This window comes from Diachasma alloeum, unplaced genomic scaffold (assembly GCF_001412515.2).
Source record: "Diachasma alloeum isolate Michigan unplaced genomic scaffold, Dall2.0 Dall_scaffold_00206, whole genome shotgun sequence".
NCBI lineage: Eukaryota > Metazoa > Arthropoda > Insecta > Hymenoptera > Braconidae > Diachasma > Diachasma alloeum.
The window spans coordinates 2,074,983-2,102,362 of record NW_021680371.1 but is presented as its reverse complement, the minus strand read 5'-3'; the positions used below and the strand labels follow the sequence as shown (position 1 = coordinate 2,102,362).

The 27,380-nt window shown below is 37.3% G+C and overlaps 1 protein-coding gene across 1 annotated transcript in view; it reads left to right on the top strand.

The window, feature by feature from the left end:
* Positions 1-27,380, top strand: part of LOC107036143 (neuroligin-4, Y-linked) — a 230,211-nt gene that overhangs the window by 43,430 nt on the left and 159,401 nt on the right. The window lies entirely within an intron of this gene.

Sequence of the window (27,380 nt, the reverse complement as noted above, 5' to 3'; positions counted from 1 at the left end):
GTCTCATTTGTCTCCTCTCGTCCCATTTCTCTCGCATCTCGCAGCATGACTAATCAAGATCGTAATTTACTTTCTTAAACATGAAATATACTTTGTGAAACGTAAAAGAGGCTGTTTGGATAATTCACTTTTCCATTTTCAATTGTAAATAAATGTAAACACATGTAAACAATTATTAGGTGACTGAAAGTCTGTCTTGTAGTTGAATTTTAAGACGAGAAAATAAAAACAACTTGTCATCCACACGATCACACTTGGGTATTATCCGAAACAACTATTCAATTGAAAGATTCACGAATTTGAATTAAACCGCGAGTAGGCGAGCGTGTGAGCACATTAAAGTTGGTGGGAATCCCCTAAAGTCCTGGATGCTACTGAACTTGTGATCGAATAAGCGCAGTACGGCCGTTAATTCTATTGTCAGGTTTTAGTTCGAAATGGGTGAAAGCGGTTAACGTAGTTCCCTATATCTCCCTACAAGTGAATGCTCTTTTCACCCTCTCCAATTTATCCTCAGTCTTTCCCCTCTCCCCCACCTCAAACAATTTTGGTGTAGCATGAATTTGTCGCTTAAGAACATCTTGTTTATGGTACTGGGGGTATTGTAGGTTAGGACCGCAGGGGGAATGTGAGAACAACTTTACGAATTATTTTTCCTTCTTCTTCGTCGTGTAATATGTGGGGAGGGTGGTGAGGGGGTATACGGCTGAGACGTGTCGACCGAGCAGAGGGGCTCAAAATATTATTTCTCTCGTAGCAATGTCGCCGTTGGTTGGAGGCGGTGTTAGAGAAGAAGAACGTTCTGCAGGCAACGTTTTCCGTGTGCGCGGTGGGTAAGTGAGGGATCATCTGGGCATTTTTCATACTAAGCTTTTTACTCCCACCGTACAACTCCATATCTCTCACTTTATATATCTACGCTTCTCATCTTTTCACATGTCTATTCCGTCCGTGAATTGCATTTTACTTATGCACACCTTTACCGAGCCAACGCTTACCGCGTTATTACCATTTTCAGGGGTTTCTTTTCATGCCTCAACGATGACTCATGACTGTTACCGCTGGGGATTTCGAATTGCCGGAGGAATTACCTGGTGGTTAACCGAATAACATCCGGGGTGTGAGGGGTATTTGGAGGGAGATTTATTGGCCTAGCTCTCTCCTTAGGAGGTGATTTTTCGTTGAAAAGATTTTTGAAAAATTCGAAGAATTTGTCGTGGCCTTGATGAGGTTCGGAATGATCATTTTTTCGCCATTTAGTTGCCGCTTTCGTTTTGTATCGTCTACATAAGCGGCGTTTAGGCTGTCGTTGTCGATTATAATTAATATATATAATAGGAAATTTGAAATTAGCAAAAATCATCATAAAAATAAAATCAACAGATGTAAACATCGGAATTATCGTTTAACAGCGAAAGGGTGACATTGAAACTAACATTTTAAGCTGTAACTGGATTCAGTTGAAGCATGATATCTCACGACATTCCAGGAATTCCCATTTTCAAAAAAAGAAAAATTTTGCCACTTATGATCTCGATTTGAGATTGTCACATATTTTGAATTGAGGCTTTCAGAATTCATTCGAAGAAAAATTTCAAGTTTAGTTCCAAAAGTCTTAACTTAAGACATTCAAAAGTATCAACTTGAATCTCTGAAAATCTTAAATTAAGAATGTTTATCCAAAATCGCAAGTACTAAAAAAATTGTTTTTTTTTTCAACTGAGAGATGAAGTTATTCTCTTTATCCTGATAAAAATTTCACTCCACCAACCCACATTTATTATTTTGAAGTGGAGTGGACAAAATGCTCCAAACACATACGCTAATATGCGCTTATATGGGATAGAATCATTTAAATATTTCCTGTTTTTACGCTGGTATCCCAATTTTTTTCAGGCCATTCGATTCAGTATAGTTGTACACATTACCTTCGATTTCTATTTTTAGAGTCTTATTGTAATTGAATTATAAATTTCAACATAAATTCCATAAGAGCCCGTGTATAAGAAAAAATTAATCTAATTATTTCTGGCGAGACTATTTTGATTAATTTTTTTTAACATCAAAGAAGTTAGTTCTATATGTTCGTCTATCAGCCAAAAAAATCATAGAATTTTCTTTGAACATGAAAAAATAAGATTTGCTGAAAATGGCTAAACATCCTTAAGAAAATTATCATCCTTAAGTAAATTGAGACCTTCAAAACTCATTTTCTTAAGAATTTCAAGCTTCAAATTAAGACTTTTGAAAATCTTATTTCAAAACCTTTAAAATCTTGAAACAAGTTATAATTTTATTGTGTGTCGAAGATTACAGCCAAAAATTCTCAACGGTGTCCTAGAATATATTTATCCGCGATTTATTCAATTGTTTTCAGAAGATACAAGTTATACAGAATATTATGGAGGTCATACGAGGTCCCAGGATCGTTGATACAATGTATTCAATTCCCTTACTGGTGATGTGACACTAGTAAAGGAAGGAATAAAAAATCAAACATTCTCTACTAGCTATTTATTAAGTCACACGGGTTCTCGGTGGTTTAACCATTTATTCTACGTTGCGGCAGTAGTACTCCCGGTTGGATTGACTTTTCCGTCGTATGCTCCTCCATATAACGTTCACTTTTAGAACGGGTACGACGCTTTAGCCTTCAGGGAGTCCCTTTACAAATGAGCACCAGCCAGTGAACACCAAAAACCTCTCCTACATATTTTTTCCTTCAGCTTCCAGACTTTTTCCGCATGCCCTTTTTTATCTCGTGTTTTTTTCTCTCGTGCCCTACATTATAACCTCCATATTCATGTCTCACTGTGATATCACTGCAAAAATGAATGTTTGAATTTCAGACATTTTGGTAGACATTTTTCAAACATTATCGGGTCTACTTTGTAGACATATTTCAGACATCAAGAAGTATTTGAATCGATCAATGATGTCTTATTTTCAGACATCTCCGTTTGGGCAGTGGTAACTATACGCATGCAGCTAGAATTTTCAAATAAATTTTTTTAATCACAGAAGGTTCCAAAGTTATCCTGTAGAATAGGATTGGACAGAATCTTTGGAGATTTCGTCTGAAAGTTTTCAGATGAAAAAAGGTTTAGATCCTTTTCCAGACACAATTTGTATCTGAAATTGTCAGACAAATCGGCGAATTTCAGACATTTACGATGATTCAGACCGCTGTTTTCCGTCTGTACTGAGAAAAAACTTACATTCGCCCAGTAAATGTACTAACTACAAGAAAATCCACACATGTCAAATGCAAATATTTATATGCATTTACTTGTGACAAGTAAATTTACTTGGCAGAAGTTTTTTTTTTCTCAGTGTGATATCTGAAATTCATATGGTCGCCAAATCGTTGTTTATTTATTGATTCTTTGGAAATCCGTATAGATTGTGAAAACATATATACATAAATTTACATGATGATCCTCGGTGGCAGGTTATAATGATGATAATGATAATGCAAAGATAAAATCTGTAGATGATGCCTGAGGTAGTGGGGAATACAGCTGTGCCCATTTGAAACAATATCTATGATGAATGAGAAGGTTCACCCATAATTCATGAATCCTCCTAAAGAACTGTCATGAAGGGGATCAGCCTCGGAGGAACACGAGCTTTCCACATATACCAGTTGCGTGTTGTATTATAGAGTACGGACAAAAAAGGATGGGGAGGATTATAAATCATCCGGAAGTATTGACCCAAATATCAGATCTCCGGTGAAAGAAGTGAAATGAATGAGAGGATTTACTTATCACGGTTCAAAGAAAAAATTGCTGCCGGAAAGATATAGTGATGATGTTTTGAGCTCTTCTAGATTCCGTTGATTTAACGAATGTTTCGGCGTTCTCCTGTATTTTCGATTCTGAGGGATGTGTATGGAGTCAGAGTGCTCGATATTTCCGGGCACGTAAGGACTGGGAAATTAAGAACAATCAGGACTCGGTGTGTGGTGTACGGAGCGTGATACACATTGTATGGAGGATAGATAAATTGAGGAAGAGTCATCTGTAGTGTCTTTTGACATTTCAAGGCTGTTGTTTTTGAGCTTTCACTTCACGTCGGTGTTATACGTCTTCATCAACAATTGCCCCCGGCGATCTTGTCAGGCTGCTGCGAAAGTCTGTGTTGGGCACGCCATCTGGCGATGGCATCAGAGAAGTTATTGTGGTCTTTGGATTGTTAAAGAATATTTGTTGAAGATGGACATATTATAAAGTTCATAAGAGCCATAAGGGTCGTCTAATTCATCGACCTATACATATTTTCACATTTCATTTCATTCGTCAATTCTATTTTCTCAACAGTCGTCCTCATAACCTCATCTACATTTACACCGCGAATGTCCGTGTTGGTGACGCCATCTGCTGATGGCGTCAGAGAAGTGATTGTGATCTTTGGATTGGTAGAGAATATTTGTTGAAGATGGACATGTTATAAAGTTTATGAGGGTCGTCTAATCTATCGACATATACTTTTCACATCCCATTTCATCCGTCAATTATATTTTCTCAACAGCCATCCTCATAACTTCATTCACATTTATACGATAACGAGTGCCATGCGGGATGTAGTCTTGAATATGAGTGTCTTCCACTCGAAAAGTTCACAACATAACATAAATTGAGGGTAGATATCAGTGTAGTCTTTTGACATTTAAAGCTGTTGTTTTTGAGGTTTCAGTTCACGTCGTTGCTATACGTATTCATCAACAATTGCCCCCGGCGATCTTGTCCGGCTGCTGCGAAAGTTCGTGTTGGACACGCCATCTGGCGATGGCGTCAGTGAAGTTATTCTAATCTTTGCAGTAAAAAATGATTAGGGAATACTTGTTAAAGGTGGACAATTATAAAGTTTACAATCGTCATAAGGGGCGTCTAATACATCCGCATATTCTTTCCCATCCCACTCCACCCGTCAACTATATTTGCTCAACAGCCGTTCTCATAACCTCATCTACATTTACACGATAACGAGTGCCATGTGGGATATAGTCCTGAATATGAGTGTATCTCACTTGAAAAGTTTACAACCCAACAGCGGACAGCATTGTGCGGCTTCTCGCTGTACTCGTCCGCCTGGCGATATTTAAATTCCACTCTCATGTGTTAACTAAAGAGAAATGAAGTTGATGGTAGCCACACTCAAGTGCCATGTCCAATGTAGTTATTTTTTGCTCGAGTCACCCTCACTTTTATTTTGCTAACCTTTTTCTCCCCTCTTCACTGGGCAGTTACCGGCTATACTTTGACCCTTGTCAGCCGACCAAATCTCCAGTGACATTGTGTCCCTTCCAGATGTACACTTGATGCTCCAATGTTATTTCCATTGCTCTTTTCAATGTTGAATATGCTGTTCCTTGGACTTCTCAGGGTTGATAATGTGCATGATAAAAGTCAATTTCGCATGAATTTTTCATCGTTAAATTGGTCATAGTTGGGTCAATTTACCGATGGGATCCAGTGGCCTTTAAAAAACGTTATACTTCAGATTTTATTTCAACCTCTACTGAATAAAGAAAACTAGAACTGATATAGTTGCGGTGAAAAAACCACTCGTGTCAACATTTCAGGATATCTCAGGATATTTGTGATGTCTTTTGACATTTCAAGGCTCTTGTTTTTGAGGTTTCACTTCACGTCATTGTTAGACACCTTCATCAACAAGCCCCCAGCGATCTTGTTAGGCTGCCGCCAATGTCCGTACTGGTCACGCCACCTGGCGATGGCGTCAGAGAAGTTATTGTGATCATTGGAATTATAAATGATTCGGGATGTTTGTTGAAGATGGAGATCTTATGAAGTTTATAAGAGTCATAACAGCCATCTAATAAGGGTCGTCTCAATGTTGAATATGCTGTTCCTTGGAGTTCTGAGCATTGATAAGGTGCATGATAAAAGTCAATTTCTCGTGAATTTCCCACGGTTAAATTGGTCATCCTTAGGTGAATTTATCGATGGACTCGAATGACCTTTAAAAACGTTATACTTCAGAACTTATTTCAATCTCTGCTGAATAAGAAAAACTAGTGCTTAAATGATTGCCGTGAAAAACTCAACAAATGCTTCCAACAATCTTGTCAGGCTGCGCCAATGTCTGCGTTGGTGACGCCATCTGGCGATGGCGTCAGAGAAGTTATTGTGATCATTGAAATCATAAATGACTAGGAAATGTTTGTTGAAAATGGACACGTTATAAAGTTTATAAGAGCCATAAGGCCCGTCTAATAAGGGTCGTCTCAATGTTCAATATGCTGTACCTTAGAGTTCCGAGAGTTGATAAGGTGCATGATAAAAGTCAATTTCCCGCGAATTTCCCACGGTTAAATTGGTCATCCTCAGGGGAATTTATCGGTGGGCTCGAATGGCCTTTAAAAACGTTATACTTCAGAACTTATTTCAACCTCTGCTGAATAAGGAAAAATAGTACTCAAATAGTTGCAGTGAAAAACCACTCGTGTCAGCATTCATCACGATCTCCTATTCCCCTCGAATGTCGATGAAGGCATCTTTAAAAAATCCTAACAATTTTTTCTTAAATCGCCATAAATCTCCAGAATTTACGGCGATGGGCGAAAAATTCTCGGAGACTGAACACCACCAGTATAACTCACCCATACCTCCTGACTCCATTATGAACGAGGATTTAACTGCTGCAGATACGGCATATCTTCGTTTCCTACCTCCTTCAACATCTCGGGATCAGCACAATTTAAAATACCCACGCTTGGGCTTCACTGGAGTTTTACATATGGGACAAGGACGTATGAAGATTATCGGACTTCCGGATATGTCTGAGTTATCGGACAATATTGAATCACAAGTGGACAGGGATATTTTCGGGATGCATTGGATTGAGGGACAGCTCCGCGATTTGCCAACGTCATTTTTTATTTTCTCTCCCCCACCCCTCGCTCCCTCCCGTTCCGGCTTTTCCTCTAATCTCAACAGGAAAGAAGGCACAGAAATGAAATTCCTCCGCCCCGCAATCCCTGTCTCACCAAATCCATAAATCAGTTTGTGGAGGTGTAGCAAAGCTCGGCCCCCCTTATTCTTTTTGTAAATATATGATACAGCTAGTAGGGATTGTCTCACTCGCTATCCTCGTCTCATAATCCGCACATTCTTGCGAGTATCAGACGCCTCTTTGATTTCCCGTCTTCCTCGGGAGACGGAAAAAAATTGTCTGCTGAGAATTTTTGTCACGCACGCGGGTGGTGGAGAATGAAGGTATGTGAAAAAAAAATCTCTCTTAAATTTTTTACGCCACACACATGGACTCATCGTCAGTGAGGGGTGAAACATTCCCCCTGGGGTCTTCGTTCAGTGTGAAGTGGAAGGAGTCTTTTCTCACGTTGATTCAATTTCAAGTTTGCTCGCTGTCAGGCTTAGATGATTCGCTATTTTTTCACGGAGTAGCGGGCCATTTTATTTGGCATGTCACGGTAAATTGGTTTATTTTACATGAACCGAGATGGGGGTGACCTGGGGCAGGTCTAATCCCGTGTAATCGAGAGCGTTTTGTTATCTGATAATCTTTCACGCTTATCAAGTTTCAAAATGGAATATTTGTAAATTTTGGTGAAAGGAATTATTGGAAATTATTATTTGAATTGTTCAATTTATAACGGTTTTATAAATCGTATTTTATTCTCATATTTATTTACGTGAATAATCAATATAATCAACGAAAGAAAAATATCAATTTCAGCTAGTTATAAATTATCCAATTAGCTTGAAATATGAACATTGAGAGTAAATCAATCAATTGTCAATCAATTAATTCATTGAACTGTTAAATTAGGATCTCAAAATGTAAACGAAGTATCAATTGAAAAATATACTTATTCTAAACATGTAAATATTATCATTAGATAATCAATCACATGAAAAACATAAAGTTTCACTGTTAATCCGAATGAAAAATTTACTACTTTAGAAATTAAGACTTATTTACAATCTGAAAATATTCAGTTGAATTAAAAAAAATTAACTCGTCATTACTATTATATACATTTTCTTGAAAAATTTGATAGACAACCTTTGTAGCTCGAAGATTGAAGGCCTTCATGTTATAAATTTTTGGAAATTTCATGGAAGATATTGTAGTAATTTTCATGAGAGTGACATTGAATTCGATTTAGCAGAGAAATGGTTATGAAATAGCATGTTCTAGTTTTCAGTGGAAGTGAGACGGGAATTTCACAACTTGATTAAACTTTCAAAGGACCATGAATATTCATAAACAAAATTACATGAATTTTCCATTTTTCTCTGAATTTTGCAGATTTTTCTCAATTGTTAAGGAATAAGTGAATTGGAAAATCAATCATTTTATAGATTTTCAGATCATTCGAACAGAAAATCAATGGAATATACGATTTTCCAATTGCAAGATTTCCTGAAATTTCAGTGGAAATTAAATAATAAAAAATTTTGCACTTTCATACAGGAAATTGCGACGAAAACTTTCTACTGTTGGACTATTTTCAATATTTTAAGCGTCTGCGGGGCAAACGAACAATGAAAAAAAATCGTTTAGCCCTAATTATTCGTTTTTAGATACATATAATCAATCTTCGACGTGTAAGAAATCTCACTCCAATAGCCTAGGATTTTTAGAACGCACAGTAGTCTCCCCTTAACTCTAGTCTGGTCACCAAACGCGTCCCTGCGGCTTTATAGCCACCTGCGCGGGGATTCCCCGCCGTGTTTTTAGGCTTTAGCGTTGCCAAACTCACCTTCCACTGCCCGGTCGTGTTTAGCGAGTTTACGGCAACGTCGCGTCATGAGCAATTTCATTCGACATGAGAAAAAGTAACTCATCTGTTAGAAATAATTTGTTTTTTTTTAGGAATTTTGGAAAATATCTCATTCTAAAAACTACTATAATTTTTTAGACGCTACAATTGACAAAGTCCATTTTTTTCCATTTTTCCGGTTAGCCAGTCAATTGTAATTCAAGAAAAACGACGCGCAGTGAAGTTTCCCTCATAGGGCGACCAATCTTAGGGTTAACGGGATGCAACAGCCAGCTGGAAGTGTTCCCTGAAAATGAGCAATCAGCAAACATACTTCATCGACTAAACACCATGCTCCAACATGAGAATCTATTAAAGTGCGCTACAGATGCGACAACTCCAGCGTTTGTCTACGATAGTCCCACTACGTTAGTTGTTTCGAACAGCGTTCATCAATCAATCAATCCTCGACATCCTCAATTCTGTTCCATTAGCATTTTCTCCATCCATATGATGCTATTCACTATCACAGTATCACTTTGTCTCTCACTTTGAACCTGCTGAAGATGCACGTGTACTCTATTCCCTTTCAGCTTTTACCTAAATGCTCCTGGGTAGATGCATATCACGCACCCTGCCAGTCTACAGAATCTCACAACCATCTCCCCCTGCCCCACNCCCCCACCCCCACTTCCATTTTCTGTGTCATGTCGACCTCTGATTTTAATTAGAAGCGTCGCTCAGTATAATTGCGGTTACGCTGACGCGTCGTGAATCTGTCTTTGCAGATACGAATGGGTCTATGGGGAATTCAACAACTCAACGTTGTGTTGCATTCCACGTGTGCGTTTGCAACAATAGGAGGGGTCGAGTTGCTTGGAGCCTTGGTGTATCTCTCATTTTCGGGGCAATTGGTCAGGGTATCAGGGTTGGAGACGGAGTCAAAGAGAAATGGTATGCAGTGACCAACAATACTTCACTGTTAGACATTATTTGATTGAATTTCTTTTCATTTTATGGTTGCAGTGAAAATTCGAGGAATTTCGACATTGAACATTCATACTTTCATGGGAAAATCAATGGAAACTGTGCGCTGTTAGAAATTTCTTGAAATTTCAGTCACAGCTTCATCTGAATTCTCAATATTGTGAGTTTAAATTCAATTTCAAATGATAATGTTCATAAAATTTCTCAGTCATCTTGACAATTCAAGAAAATTAGGTTTTTCATGTTAAGCGAGCATTCATATTTCAATGAAAGCTTGAATTTTCTCACTCATTGTGAAAAATGAACATCGAATGCAATTGAATTTTCAATAAATTAAGAATTCAGAAAAGTTTTTGCCTGAATTTTCCTAATTTTCAACATTTTTCAGTTCCGCATGGATCTGGAAATCGAAAATTAATTAAATATTCAGGAAATTGACTGATTCGTCAGTGAAAAAATATACAGAAATTTCATGTAACTTTGTCTTTATTGAAAATTCCAAGCTTTTTCCCTTGAAATTTAAAGAGTAATTTTCTAACACTAGATTTCATTTCAACTGTTCCAAAAAAATTATTATTAAGTATGATGATTTTCGGATTAAATCAAATTTGTCAATTAAGTTGAATTTGCATTGAAAATTTAATGGAGATTCCATTGAAATTTCTAGATATTTCGTCATTGAAAATGTAAAATTTTGTGGAAAAATGAATCGTTATGAATCGATACATGATTACAATTCCTTTGGCGCCACGATTTAACATACGATTTCTGAAATTTCCATTTATCGGAATTACTACGGAAATTACGGTTGTTCCCAATCACATTCCTGTTGATACTCATTATTTTCCATAGTATTTATCATGTTCATTTCCAAAATAAATGATGAATAGTTAATAAAATTATTATGAAAAAAAAGCACTCAATTCTTTTCAGGGCGTCAACTGTTCATGAAATTTCAATTTTTTTCCACCATCGTTGATCGATTTTCGTGTTGGATATTGAAAAATGTCCATTTGCCGCTCTTTGACACAAATACCCTCGAGGCCGTCATGACGGAGAAAGAGTCAAATAGGACCCACATGGAACAGTCATCAGTACTCGGTCGATTTTCGGTTTGGATATTGGAAAATGCCTCCGTCTGCTTCTCTTTGACACAATAACCGCTATATAATTACCGCGGCATACAGTTCGCAGGACCTCCGAGACCGTCGGTACACGTGTATTGCTGAGTGTACATTGTATTGTTCATGTAGGAAGCTGTCTGGGGGATGTCAACTCAGCTATCCATATCAATCGAGTTACACGCGGTATCAAATTACCGGAAGCAATGAGTGGTTCGATGCGAATGACCGAATTCTTTGATACTCATGTGAGATTTCACCAAATATTTCCATGAATATTTGCAATATGTGGAGTTAATGTGCATACCTATAGATGCCCTCCATCAACTCCAATATTTGGAGTGGCCCGGAACACAAATATTCGGTGAATTTCATTCGCAAAGACTACGTAGTAAATTATTGAATTGTTGGATGCAATTCCGAACGTTCAATAGATACAATTAATCCCGAAAATGAATATCAATTGCGTGCTATCTCTAGAATGTTCAATTGAAAGAAAAAATTTGCCCCGCCGATAAACTGCATGTTCTACGTGTAAATAGTTGATTAAAAAATGGAGCAGATTTATTTGAGGGATATTAATCTACTTGATAGACGGAAATTTAAAATCTTTTACAAAAATCTAATTTCTGTCGTGATCATCAGAAATATCTGTAGAAGAATTCACCCTGTTGATGGGAAAAAAAATAATATCCAATATATCTATTATAGTGATGTATGTACAGCCTCTAATAATTATTGCATGCTTTCCGTTCATCTTTTTCGATTTTATTACCAACTCAAAGCGATCTGACCCTCATGACCCTTATTTTGACTTTTGTGAACTTTATGTTGATCCTCGTGAGCCTTATTCTGATCCTGATGACCCTGATTCGAAACCTTGTGAGCCTTATATGACCCTTATGACCCTTATTCTGACCCTCGTGACCTTTATGCTGATCCTGGTGATTATTCTGATCCTGATAACTCTGATTCTGAATTTGTGAGTCGTATTTGGCCCTTATGACCCTTGTTCTAACTCTCGTGGCCTTTATTTTGATACTCGTGACCCTTATTCTGATCTTTATGACCCTGATTCGGAACCTTCTGAGCCTTATTTGACCCTAATGACTCCGATTCTCAACCTTGTGAGTCCTATTTGACCCTTGCGATCCTTGTTCTGACCCTCGTGACCCTTAATTGTGAAGTTCTCCTTTCGAGTATCAAATTTTTATCATCAGAAGTCGATTTGGATTTTCATAATATAGAGAGATAAATATTTAGTGCAATGAAAAAATTCATTTGATTCAAACAAAGACATTTTAATATGAGAAAACTATTTATTCGATATAAATAAAAAATTGAGTTGGATCACGTCAAGATTTATTGATAGTAAAAAAACATTTATTTAATATATACAGAACTTTGAATAATTTTTTTTATTCAATTTGAAAAAAAAAATTATTTGATGCTATTTGAATAAGCTCATTTATTTAAATCAAATAAATAATTTTTCTGAGTTTGTCAAACAGTCACGTGAAATTAGTCACTGAGGAGAAAGCGGTATTTTAAAATTCTTCAAACTCACATACCATTCCTTATGCCATAATTGTCAATATTTTTAGGTTTATCAACTTCGAAATTAATTCACTCTTTCATCTTAAATTTTCATATTATCATGTACTCTCATTAATCTCATGATTCCAACTTCTTCAATTTCCCTTTTTTCGCCAATGGATAATTTGATTTTACGTATTTCTACGTCTAAAGAATAGAGCGGATTTCACTCTTCAATTTTCACATCGAACATTTATGAATTTTTCCCGATTTGAATGGAGAAAAGTATAAGAGCGTACCTTTTATGCATTGCGTGACCTCATACACAGCTTCCCCGATCAAGCAAATACAATAGTCGAATGAATGAGCCACTATCGCCCAATTCCATTAGTCTGGCCCTTACCTCTGAATTGAGAGACTCGTTAGGTACGTGTAGACATAAAACCGATAAGCCGATTACATTTGGGCGGAAACACGAGGCGGAAGGAAGTTAAAATCCGTGCCCTGCGTTTTCTACACTGGTGTATACACCGCATTCTATACTACAGTAATGAAGAAAACGGCAAACGGACGAGTGAGCTTATACAATTATCCGCTGTACTGGGTATCTATGTATTTCAGTCGATTTTTTTGATCTCCCAGGCTTCTTCTTTGTACTTCGCATTCAGAGCATCAGACAGTTGTAACGAAGGTGGATGACTTTGTTATGGGAAGGTGGAACGTGAGGGATATAGGATTTTTTTGCTCGTTGAGGATGAAAGAGATTGAATGGGGACTTTGAGAATCTGAAAATCATGATGAAGATTGCTTCTACACGGAATTGTGAAAGGATTCTTCAGGAAAGTGATTTTGGTGGGAGGAGATTCAGTGTTGAACATTTTTCGCCGAAATTTACTAAGAAGACGTAAAGTTTTTTGAGAAGAGCGCTTTTGCTTCTGTCAAAATACTGATGGCTCGAAAATTTTCTCGTGCATTGAGAAAAAGAAACTTTCGCCAATAAATTTTTTACTCGTCTAAAAGGTCTGCGCAATTTGTTTATAATTTGGAAGCGACTGGTTAAACTCAGTCAAGTGGCTTTTGCATTCGACTATTTTAGATTTGAGGGTAAAAAATTATAGAATGAATTGATTCAACTACACTGTTGGATTTTTTTTTTTATTTTATGGAAAATGTTATAGTAAATCTCATGAGAGTGAAATTGAATCGAATTTAGGGAAAACATGGTTATCAAATTCCAAGTTTTGAGTAGAATTCACGGAAATGCGTGAGTTTTCAGTGGGAGTGAACACATCTTGATTGAATTTTCAGTGGAACATGAATTTTGAGAAATAAAATGACATGAATTTTCAATTTTTCTCTGAATTTTTCTGATTTTTCGGTGTTTTCATAAAATAATTGAATAGAAAAATCAAGTATTTTATAGATTTCTAGATCATTTGAACAGACAATCAATGGACTATTTGATTTTTCAATAACAAAATTTCCCGAAATTTCAGTGGATCTTGAACACGATAAAAATTTCCGGAATTTGGCACGGAAAATTCCGACGAGCATTTTCAACAGAGCATAACTTATTTTTTCTTTCAGTGTAAAGTCTCAATTTTTTAGCGAGAGAATTCAAAAATTCCTCAATTTAGATGAATTTTTGAGTGCAAATGAATATTCACTACCAAATTGTCCAAAAATTCAGAGGAGTCTGAAATTCAAGGAGAGATTTCTCTGAATTTTTCTGATTTTTCGTTAATTTTCCCGAAATAATTTACCTGAAATTTAGAAATCCCACTGATTTTTCCATGAAATTATGAATTTTCACTGCACAGAGAGAAATATTCAGTAAAAATTATGGAATAATTCACGTATTAATTCGCGATGGGGAATTGTTTTCCGATAATTTTTACAGGAATGGAAGAGAAGAAATCTGAAACGTTCAATGAATTTTCAGGGTTCATCACTGACCAAAGTACGAAATTGTCACGTAATTTTTCCCGAAGAAGTAAAAACTTACAGAAACTTGCCGGCTATTATGCCTGCAAAATCAAAAATTCTTGAACGTTCAACAATTTTTATAAAGCTGGTGAGCTATTTCTATCAGACGGGTGGTTAATTTTTACGGAACAAATCGTAGAATTTACGTAGTGATTCGCACAATTTCAGTTCCGACTCACATTTTTTATTGAATTTTACTTCGCTCGGGGATTACGTTTCGAAACGTAATTCTTCCTTTTTTTGCTGGTAATTTTTACTGAAGTTTTCTCTCCGTATGGCAAAATTCCTTGAAATTTCAGTGAAAGTGTTGCTCCTCAAAAATTTCCAAGCATTCGCCGGAAATATCAAGAGAAAATTTTTAACATCGTACAGTACAATTTGCCGAGATCCTTTAGCCAATTTTTCTCTGACTTTTCTCTCCGTATAAATTTTTTAAATTATGATATGCCAACTTGTGGTCCAAGAGGAATCAACCACCAGAATTCTTTCCAAAGTGGACTTTGATCTGACAGATACCAAGCTGTGCTGAGCAAAACAACGAACTCCACGGCGCTACAGCTCGTCTAGGGGCGCCAGGTGGTGTTCACAAACAGGTGGGAATATTTTCCCCTCAAGCGAGGCATTTTGCGCACGAACGGATTTGGAATCAACCTAGTGAGGAGAACTGAGAAAATAGCGAGGTTTAGGGAGAGATAGGTTGTGAAACGAGAGATAAGACGACGCATGACACTGAGAGATGTTGAGGAATGCTTGAGATGACACACTTGGAGTGAGCAACTGAGCGTGCATTCTCGATTCGGCATGTTGTGAGGGGTGAGTTGTGTCTAAGGTGACGATCAAACTTTGTCAGAGCTATCTTAGGGGTGTCTCAACAAAACTTTAGCGGGAATATTAGGGTGTATTAATTTCGATGAATTATTGAGGCACAGCATGTGCGACAGTTCACCCTGAAAACAGTGTGAATTTCAAATGTCTGAGGGACAAGGCAAACCTAACAGTACTGACAAATGAAAAGTTTTTTAAGAAGTCTTTACGTGTACGAAGAAACTCATGGCTCGAAAATTTTCAAGAGCAAGATATCTTGCACTGAGAAGGGAAAAACTTTCACCAAGAAATTTTGTACTTGTCCTAAGGACGAGAGGAGAATTTGTCTATGAACAGACAGTGGTTTCTCAAACCAAGTCCGGTCGAATTGATTTATTCACTGTAGCTTTTTGGCTTCAAATCCAAAATATTTCGATGCAAAAAGCAATTGATTTGGTTTGGGAAGACGTTTTCTTGTTGTGAACCCATTTCTCTCATCTTTCAGATGAGTAAAAAATTTCTTGAGGAACGTTTTCTTCCTCACAGTGGAATATTTTGCTCTTGGAAATTTTCTAGCCACGAAGTAATGTAATTTATGAGTTAATGAAGTAAGTAATTTATGAGTTTCTCGATCAAATTAAAGACGCACTTCTCTAAGTACTTTAGAAAACGTAATTTACGCTTAACGTCAATACGGTGTTTTGGTTTTTTTCGTGATGAGAATAGGAATTTAGGCTTCAAAAAGGCATATTTTGCGGTCAAAATAAAAACGTAAGTTACGCTCAAAGAAAGCTTCATTTACATTTCACTGAGGGTACTTCACGATTAAGAAATCGTAAATTACAATCTTAATAAAAATCTATTTCATGATTTACCTACGCGTAATTCGCGAAAAAACATCGTATTTTATGCTTGAAATATTTTTTAGTTTTTCTTCTTCATTGTTAATTACGGAGAAATGAACATAAAACGGGGAAAAAATTATCGTAATTATGAATACGAAACCGTAAATTATGTTTATGTAACCGTAATTTACGTTTAGGTTTTTTTGTGTGAACTTGTCTTTGAAAACCATTTTTTCCGTCTGAAAATTTCAGACGTTTACTTTTAGACGTTTTTTACGTTGCGAATTCCCCCAGCTGAATCTTCAGAAGTATTATCTGCGTCAAGCAGTAAAGGCCTTTGAGACAGAAAAATTTGTAGATTATATTACACCAAATTTTTTTTATTTTCATAATATATCAAATATACTTACTTGAATTTCTATGATTTATTATGTCAGGAGTGGAGATTATTATTGAGGATTGGGAGACATATTCCGACCTCTGGATATTCCAGTAGGTTTCATGTTGGAATTCAATACTTACTTGAATTTTCCTGACTTCTATTAATTCTCATGGAATAATTAAACTTACATTTAGAGTTTCGATTAAATCGCCCATTGAATTTTGAATTTTCAATGTCGAAATTCCTTCAAATTTCGTTTAAAAAAATTCTCGAAATTTCCAACATTGATGATCATTCATTCCGGAGTTACTTAGCAACTCAAATATCAACATAAAAAAGTGAAACGTACGATCGCATTCCCTTTTTCATACCCGTCCCCTTTCATTTTATACTCTCTTTAACAATGTGGAACTCCGGCACTAGCTGGACGCTATATAAATTAGGTGGACGTATAGAGACAGAGGACATGGCATGAGGAAAAAGTGACGCAAGTAAAATACAGCAGTCGAGCCATTATTTATCATGTTCTGTGACATTTTTCGGGGGGATTTATGACAGCATGTGATTGGTCTGATGAGTGAGCTTCAGCATTAATCTAGATTGCAGTATCGAATTTACTAGAAAAACTAGTGTCTGAAATTAAGACAAGTTTGTCGCCTTTTTTAAGACCTTTGTCCTCAAATTTGAATAATTTTTAGTGTCTCAAAGTTCATCAGAATATTTTTTGCGGAAAAATTCAAATCGCCTGGGACAATTCAGTAGCGAAGTGGTAAAACTGTTTCAGTCAACTTATCTCTTAGTTGAGTTTTTGGAGAATATCTCCGAATCTAAAGGAGATAATGAAATTTTCTTAATAATCTTTTTTCTGGAGTAAATTGTGTGCTACAAAAAAGCTTTTAATAAAAATTTAGCTATTTTCCTTAGATTCCGAGATATTCACTAAAAACTGTCCAATAATCAAAGTCGACATAAACCGTTTTGCCATTTCGCTACTGAATTGTTTAGGAAGGATTACTAAAAAAACTTAGGAAAAATAGAAATCCTGCGTGCCCAGCACGGACTAGCTACAACTTTGAGATTAGAAATTGTGGAGGGGTGAGCGTCGAATGTTGAGTGTCGAATTCAGATAAAAATTACGGAACGCTCTGGAAAAATTCCGTGACAGTTCCGTAAAATTTCCTTTAATCACATTTCCCTCCGGAATTACGGAAAAGATACGTAATTTTTATTGAATATTTCTCTCCGTGTACTTGAATTACATTTCACTCCACGATTTCCCTTTCGTCCGCATAAGTTTACCATGATATTCTAGGAAATTTTTATCCAACTTTTCTCTCCGCGTGATGACAATGTTGAGGGTAGAGATCATTATTTCTCGTTCACCATGACAGATTGCCAAAAATTTATAGCAACACTTGATTGCTCCGATGATTGGATGGACCACACAGCATGGATGATAATAGTGTATCCAGCTTTATCACGAAATGGGAAGGTATCAGAACGTGATGGGCAGGTTGCCAGCAACTCTTTTTTCCAAAATTGAAGTTGTGTCTCGAATGATGAGTGAGGATAACAGTTAATGCGGACATAACGAAGTCAGTGGTAGTAACAAATCTCAAGATAGTGGAAGATCATGGGATTCTGGGGTAGACAGGTGAGGAGGAGAGTCGAGGATAGTTTTGGGTGAGGGCTTATTGTTACTTTATAACGTTGCACGTTTGGTATAGATTCGGCGTTATCTTTATCGTCCGTGGACACGTACAACCACCGTCAGTATTGCCAGAGGGGAATGGCATAGGAAATTTACGAGTATTTTAGGCGGACCATTGGTGCCTCTCGCCCTTCCTCTCATTCACCCTATCCTCGTGAGAGCCAGCTCACCCATCTGCATCTCGTTGCCCTCATTCGAAGTTCTGCCAATTTCTTTTAACTGGAGATTAATTTCGACGGTCTATTTGATTTTATAATTTCAGAGATTTGGCGCGCTGGTGGAAAAACATTGAAGTTTCGTGGACAGTTGGCTAGTAATTTTGAAGAGAGTGATATTGAATTGGATTAACGATGCTCAAGTGAGGAGTAGGATATTCGAAAAATGCAGCCAATTTTATGGAATTTATGGAATTTTTTCACATATTATTCAGTCCATTTAGGAATTCCTTGCAAACTTTCAGAAACATCAGGTTCAGGACAACAACAAAAATAGATTTCAAATTTGTTGTTCGTATATGAGGTTTAATGCGTTATTGATAAGTTTAGGATTTTTTCTACATGACGACTGGTCGATAATCCTATTTACTAAAGATGGAAGAAGCATGAAAGTGTATTGAAAGTGTACATGAAAGCATGAAAAACCTAATGAATTCGCTCGATAATTCTATTCTATTGGATTCTATTGAACTTGAGAACTATTGAATTGGATTTCTATTGAACTTTCTATTAGTTTTTGCTCGATTCTACTGAAATCTTTCATAGAAAGTCAATGAAATTCGATTTTTCTGTACAACTCATTCTATTGAGATATTTTCTCTGGAATTTCCTCGGCTCAAGTTTTTATTTTGTGTCAAGTTATTCTATCAATTTTCTTCATACGTGTGAACATCATAATTTCTTTAGAATTGTCGAGAAATTCTACCAATTCAACATTGATTTCCTATTCTAATTTCACATTACACGTCCATCCGGCATTCCATAAAAGAGAAGCATGAAGAAAGCGTGATATGACATATTCATCTCGCTGATGAATAATTACTCCCCTTGTACTAAAAATTCATGATCACCCGGAACCTCAGAATTTTATAAGAGAACCTAATTCAACAGGTATTCAGTAATTTACCGCGCATTATGTTAAAGCGGTATTATCAGGTGGAAATTTATCCGCGCTTTCCTTGGCTTACGGCCAAGTAGATGCGGTGCTCTCTGTGCATCATCACTGCGCTGAAAAAATATCACTCACCACATAAATAATAACCATTCACATTTCTCTCATTGTCCAATGTATTCTAAACTGAAATATTACTCTTGTTGAATGAATTTCCCGCGTTCGTGCACTGAGAAAAATTTCAATGGTAATTTTACCCATAAGGGCATTGTCAAAGAAATTATATTTACAGTAATACTAAACTTTGTAGATTAAACTAGGACTCATCGTTCGATTTACTATATCAAATAGTGTCATCAACATTATGAAGTAATTTTTATTTTAATGTAATAGTTGAATCTATAATGTTTATTGTTACCGTAACTATTATTTTTTTGACAATTCCCTTGTAGTTATTAAACTTAAATTTACAATTCCCACGGATTTTTCCACGAAAGTATGAATATTCAAAGACAAAATTCCTTAAAATATCAATGGTTACTTACTTGCTAAAATTTTTCAAGCCCCTTGCCAGAAATTTCAGTAAAAAATGATTAAAAGTGCATCATACATATAATAAGCCCCTCTATAGGTTAATTTACGCACACCAGACATTCAAGTTTCTCCCCTAAATTATGAAAGAAATTAAATCCCTGTTATTTCCCATTTCCATCTGTCCAACAATTTCCCGTAAATAAAGGTAGAAACTCAAATTACTACACGGTTGAATATTCCGCAATTTAATGAGCAAATAACGAACAAAAAGCTTCCCACATTTTGCCGACACCGAGTAATGTAAATATTTAAACAGTCGGGGGTGAAATGAAATGAAATTTCTCACGAAAAGAGGCACGTGGTGGCCCGAGTCGAATATCTGGACCTTATTCCCCCCTATTACCTCCTCGAGTCGAATATCTGGACCTTATTCTCCCCTATTACCTCCTTGAGATATTTTTTCCTTCTTTCTTTCCATCCTATTCCTTTCCTTTTCCTTCTTTCCATCCTATACATCCTGAACAACTCCTTATATGAACCTACATCATCCTAACGGCGTAAAAACCCTTCTCAACTGATACTTTTTTCCCCCTTCTCCTCCTGTCGAATGAAAAGGAATCATAAATCCCCTGAATTAACCCTGATAGCCAGGATGATCTGTTTGCAGGTTCTTTCCAGGGGGGATGGAGTGGAAAACATTTTAGGCGGTGCAGGCGATAAATAGGTTTAACACACCTTCTGTTTTCCTCCTGAACCCTCGGAATTTGGAAATAACTCGCACGTTCAGGCGGAAACAAGGCGGGCTTTCTGAATGTAAATACACCCTAACTTCATCCTGGTCCTCCTACTCATGATGGGTGTTCAAGGGGGAATTCAGGTCCTAATATTAGACTCGGGGGTCGATCTCTTCATCAAATTTTCATAATTTACGGTCTAAAAACCATTAGCAGTGGCTGTATAATCAATATAAAGTTGATGGAAGACGGAAATTTAATACATAATCCAGAAACTTTGTTAGACTACAATGGATTCTCACGGAAGCAATTTTGTAACAGCAGAAACTCTCGGACCCACCGTGATTGCTTTTGCAGTGTTCCACGAAAACTGGCCACAATATCGACGTGTCGTGTACAATTTTCATCAGAACTCCACGTTTGCTCTATTGCCCTTCTCATTCCCACCACTTTCATTCGTTGCTTTTCAAATCACACACAGAGACATTTGCAATTTCGGTATTTCGCTCGTTGCATTCTGACACGTGAATTGCCGGACGTCAGATGCCATAATTCACACCAACAACTTCTACTGAGGGGTTATTCACAGGCGAATCGGGTGACACCGCGATTACAAAATGTAATCGATTACCCAGGATTACGGGACTGATTACAAATGATTTCGTCGATTACATTCTGTGATTACCAAACATCTGCAATCATTGAAATCACAAAAAATAGCCTCTTATTAACTATGAATTGATGGAATAATTAATTATTAGAACCTGCAAAGAAATAAGGAAGGAGGGGCGGGGATTAGAACAGAGGAATGCAGTCTCCATCACTCCATCTAAAAATTTGGGTATTTATAAGTGCTATCAGAAAAATAAATTTTCTGAATATCTACCATTGATGGAGAATGAAACTTACCAGCAGATAATTCAGAGATAATTCAGTCGTTGGTTCTCCAGAATAAGAAGAAATTTTAACTCTGTTGAATCAATTTTCTACGGACGAATGCTCTGTGCAAAACGCATTGGCTATGCAAGGTTCTGAACCATAAACATCTGGGATTCCAAGAAAAATTGATCGAGGGATCTCTGAGACTTACCGTTGGTAGAAATGGCGCGCTCGAAAATTCAAAAACAAAATTCACGGTCTCACTAGGAGCAACTACGAAAGATTACACTGATTACAAATGATTACAGTGATTACAAATGATTACCACTTGATTACCAAAACTTGATTACAAATATGGTAATCATGTGATTACAATGATTACATTGATTTCACTGGGATTACAATTGATTACATCAGCGAGTGACACCACGATTACGCCTGTGAATAGCCCCTCGACTTCTTCGAGTATTCCGTATTATCGGGTTACCAATTATAGTGGATATCAGAACACTCGGGAAATAAAGTGACGGTTACAGTTACACTTTACATCATGCTGAGTCCACCTGAGTATACCTCTCTATTGCGTTAACAACCCACCTTAACGCTAATATCAGACCCCGTCTGAGCATAATTACCCGTGATATATTGCGCTTAACAACTCGACGCGGATGACCGAGCGGGTGGAAGCCTCATCTGGTGTCGGATAACCAGTCGGCCTCGCTTTATTGACGTGCACTGGTGTCATCTTGTCTTACTCTTTTCGATTGTCCTGGGGTATTCAAAGTCAGCGCCTGTTGACTAGTAATTTTCGAGAAAGGGATAATGAGTTGCAATGAAACAGCAAAAACGGATGCCTGAATTTCACACAACTTTTGTAGACATTTTTCAGAGACTAAAAAACGTCTGAATAAAATGAAAATTGTCTGAATTTCAGACGAACAGGTGCCCAAACATGTCAATTCATGTTTGAGGTTCAGAGAAATTTTCATTTTATTCCGACGTTTTTTAGGGTCTGAAAAATGTTTACAGAAGATGTGTGAAATTCAGGCATTCGTTTTTGCTGTGGAGGTGAAGGAGTGGGAAATCGCTCTTGTATTGCATATTGTATAGTTATTTTTGAGTATAAGTTAGTAATGTGGTTCTGAATGGCTATTTTGCACGTCATTTCCTGCTATCCTGTATAATTCATTGTTTATTTTATTTTATTAGATTGAATGAGATTTGTTTCCAACTACACTGTTAGAAAATTATTCTTGAAATAAATAAAAAATAGTGAACGTTGATTCTGTATTTATTGACTCCCTGATGGCAATGAAACCCTCGGAGGTGACAGAAAAGACGAAAAAAAAAATTTATTTTCACGTGGGGCAAGGGTCAGGGTGAAAGTCGATTGTCGCGAAAATCCAATTTTTTCGCTAAGTGAAGGTTGATTCCGTATTTATTGGCTCCTCTAGTGCCAATGAAACCCCCGGAAGTGCGACAAATGTCGAAACGAAAAAAATTTTTTTTCACCCGGAGCCAAAGGGCCAGATTTTCGGTTTTTCCAGAAGGAAAGTCGACTTTCGCCAAAATCGATTTTTTTAGCCGGGTGAACGTTGATTCCAATGATTTAAGCGACGGGCTATTCAGAACTCTCAAAAGGATGGGGAAAAAGTGAAAACTGAAAAAGTTTTTTTTTTTAGATTTTCAAAGCGTCAGATTTTCCGTTTTTCCCGGGGGAAAGTCGACTTTCGCGAAAATCGAATTTTTTCGCCAAGTGAATGTTGATTCCGTATTTATTGACCCCTCTAATGCCAATGACACCCCCGGAGGCGCCAGAAATAGCGAAATAAAAAATGTTCACTTGGAGCAAGGGTCAGAATTTTCAACAATTTCATTTTTTATTTAGACAACGCATGCAAGCGGTGGTACAAAGGTGGCTAGGATAGATTCTGCAACCTTCTCCAGGGTAAAAATTGTTGGGTATAAATTTCAAGTCTTCGCATACATGCGTCTCCCCTCCACCCTCTCGTGAATTGGACATCCAAATAAATTTTTGAGCCCATCATTCAATCAATTAAAAACATTTTTTTCGTTATCGTGGGACAACCCGTTTTCGGAAAAATTGGAAAATTGTAAAAGTAATTGATTGACTAAATTTTAATTATTGGCGATTGTTAGGACTCAACAATACCTACATTGGAAAAAAAAGATTCAATTCCATCCATTCATTAGCGAACAAATGAAAAAAAAATGTTGTTACATAAGCACACACCCTTACCAAAACATAAATTTGAGCGATTACAATGCTCCCATTGTGCAGCAAAAAGCAGAACAAATCGAAAAAGTGAAATAATTCCGATTCATCCGCCAAACTCCACCCACATGCCTCTCCATTTCAATGCACTCATGAAACACGACACTATCCCACCCTCCCCTGAATCCCAAATTCCCCTAGCCTCGAAGAATCAGTTTTAATCCCAAAACTCGGCAACTCCCCTTCGAGCTCAACTTGGAATCAATCTCCACACTTCCCAAGATTATCAGTCAACCCCTCACAGCATCCAGTACCATGCGCCAAACTCCCCACGACAAAGTCCCTTGTTTCTATGAAGACTCCAGAAGCGTCGAAACTACAGTTTTCAATCCGCCCATAACCATCCGAGAAAAAACTATTAAAAGACCGTCAGCATCCGCGGGAGTTGTTCTCTCTTTTCTTCTTTATGAATAATTTTGTCGGCAGATGGTGAAGACGTGAAAACTTTTTTTCTGCTGGTGTGAATTTTTCCTCGCGCACACACTGGAGTGAGAGAAGTTGACGGAAGTGCAGAGTCGTGAGATGAAGACGTCCTCACTCTCAGTTGAGTACGTGTTAAATCCATTGTTGAATTTTCACACTTCTTGGTGGTGAAACTCAGACTGAAAATCATCGTTACTGCCGAGTTTCCAGAATCTCTCAGTCGCCTCCGGGTTTTTCATGTATACTCAACGGTTCATGTCAAAAATCTACTTCTGCGGGTGAAGATTCACTACATCGGATAATTGGACACTCACACCGTCAGCGTGCACAAATTCGAGCTCTCGGTGTATTTTTTTTTGTATTGTATAAATTTTCTTTCTTATGCTTCATCCAACCAATCACGTGAGGCAGCTTGTTAGTGGCTTTCTTTTCATAACGATGCACCATGTAACAAGGAGATATTCACATTCACCTGAAATGGTGGGTTGCGGATGGTTACGAGTCATCCAGGAGAATGGAGGTATGGAAAAAGTCATAATGCTGATTATTTTGCCTGGTTTATTACCTGTCTCGACCATTTAACGCCTCGGTGACAAGATTTTCTCGCCAGTGGAGGTGTAGATAGGAGAACTGGTGGGTTATGTAGTTTATATTACGGATAATCAAATCTGGTGACGACGAGTCAATCGATCGCGGTTTTATAGAATTCGCTTTAGGGTGAGAAAATCGTGAAATTTCAGATTTCGCAGAGAATTCAATGAAATTCTATTTTTTTGAGCAGCAAGAAAACGAAAATTCCACAACTTGAATTTGCAGTTAAAACAGGATTATGATTCATCCCGAAGGATGGGAGTATGGAAAAAGTCATAATACTGATTATTTTGCCTAGTTTATTACCTGTCTCGATCATTTAATGCCTCGGTGACAAGATTTTCTCGCCAGTGGAGGTGTAGATAGGAGAACTGGTGGGTTATGTAGTTTATATTACGGATAATCAAATCTGGTGACGACGAGTCAATCGATCGCGGTTTTATAGAATTCCCTTTAGTGTGAGAAAATCGTGAAATTTCAGATTTCGCAGAGAATTCAATGAAATTCTATTTTTTTGAGCAGCAAGAGAACGAAAATTCCACAACTTGAATTTTCAGTTAAAACAGGATTATGATTCATCCGGAAGGATGGGACTATGGAAAAAGTCATAATGCCGATTATTTTGCCTGGTTTATTACCTGTCTCGACCATTTAATTTATGGGTGACGAGATTTTCCTTCAAAATTGCTGAAATTCCGAAATTTTTTAAAGGAATTGCCTGAAATTTCAATGGAATTTGGACGTGACTATCAATTTTCACTTGAACATTCATGAAAATTGGGGAATTTCCATCTTCCTGGCTCTAAAAAATTGGGACTTGACTTGAATTTTCAGTGAAAACATGGTTACGAGTCCAGAAAGAAGGGAGGGTTGGAAAAAGTCATAATGCTGATTATTTTGCCTGGTTTATTTACCTGTCTCGATCCCTTAACGTCTCGGTGGCGAGATTTTCTCGCCGGTGGAGAAGTAGATAGAAGCCAGTGGGTTATGAAGATTACATCAGAGATAATCAAGTCAGACGACGGTGACTTAATCAATCACGGTTCCGTTGAGCTAATGTGGAGAAAAAAGTGGCGAAAACATGTCTAGACGGTAAAAAAATTAACAGCGAGAGGAGATGAATCGAAATCATTAGAATTTAGGGTTTGATAGGACCTGGACACTGAACATTCAATGGTATTCTAATTTTGTAAGCAGCAAGAGGACGAGAATTTCCCAACGCACTTGAAATTTCAGTCAAAACAGCAATATCCCGTACTAAACTATACTGAATTTCAAATTAATTCAAAATTCAGGAATACGTACATGTGAATTTTTCTAATTCCTATGAATTTTAATGGAATAATTGAGCTAAAATTCAGTTTCCAACGATTTTTCCATAAAATTTTGGATTTTCAATTACGTATTTGCGAGAAATTTTAGTGGAACAATAAGGTGGGTGAAACTTTCCAAAGGTGTGCCGGTAGTTTAAGTCAAAAACTTTCAGCCGTACCCAGGATTACAAGCCCAATTTAACTTATGTCAACTAAATAAAAGATTTCTTGGACTAGGAGATCCATGCCACCTAGAGATGCGAATGAGCGTCTTTGTTTAGATCACGTCAAATGACTGAAAAATTATAGGCATGTGACGCACAAATTTTTCAACTAAAAGTGATGGTTGCAAATAATTTGTAAGCAAATTAGTGTCAAATCATCTATATAAATGCATAATGACGATCATAATTAATTTGTAATTTGTGACGGTCATAAATTTTTAAGAATGCGTTCCATATAAATGAAAAATGCCTATAATTTTCATTCCATTACGCGTGTCAGGTTAATACAAAACAAATTTAAATAAAAATTGGTAAAGAAAAAATAAAATTGGACCCATGTAAATGAAAAATGACTGTCATTTCTTCTCGGCAATTTGTGACGGTTGTAGAAAGTGGGAGGGATGCGACTGGGGTCATAAACGCCTCGCCATATGATGCATTTGCCTTCATCAACAATTCTCCGCGTGGAGCGCGCCACCCAGCGACGGCGTCAGTGAAGCTGACCCCCTCCACGATCACGAATCATTTCATGATCGAGTTGTCCCCGTTCATGAAGATTAAAGAAAAACCCTGCAGCATCCGTTTGAACTCTCAACAATCCCCCCACTCCGAATAACAACATCAGCGTACCTCTCAACTGAATAAATGAGTATCACGTGGAACAGTACGTGGCTTGCATTCCCACTTGTCGAATAAAAACTCCCGTGACATCGTCGAAAAGCATTCAATGGCTCGACCCAGAGGAGAACAAATGAAAAAGAAAGAATACCCGTACGATCTTTGAGCATCCTCCTCCTCTCATTCCAATTCCATTCGTTCTTATATTTGAGTACCCATACAGACACTTTCCCTCTTTTATTTCACTGTGAATTCCCCCCTCTCCTCTACCCTTTCCTCTTTTTGTCTCACTTTTTTCGCTATTTCTGCAACCGTATCAGGCTACTTCGCGGTCCATTGTCGTATTGCAGAGTGCCCCCAGGGATACAGTTGACCCGGGAAAACTCAAGGCTGAGTTATACCCTGAAAGAAGAAATTCACGGGAAGAAGAAGGAATGGGGGAGAATAAAGTCGGGGGTTTCTGCTCTTTTACTTGAAACTGTACTTCGAGGCTCGTAGCTTCTTATTTTCTTGCGACGCGGGGGGGGGGGGGGG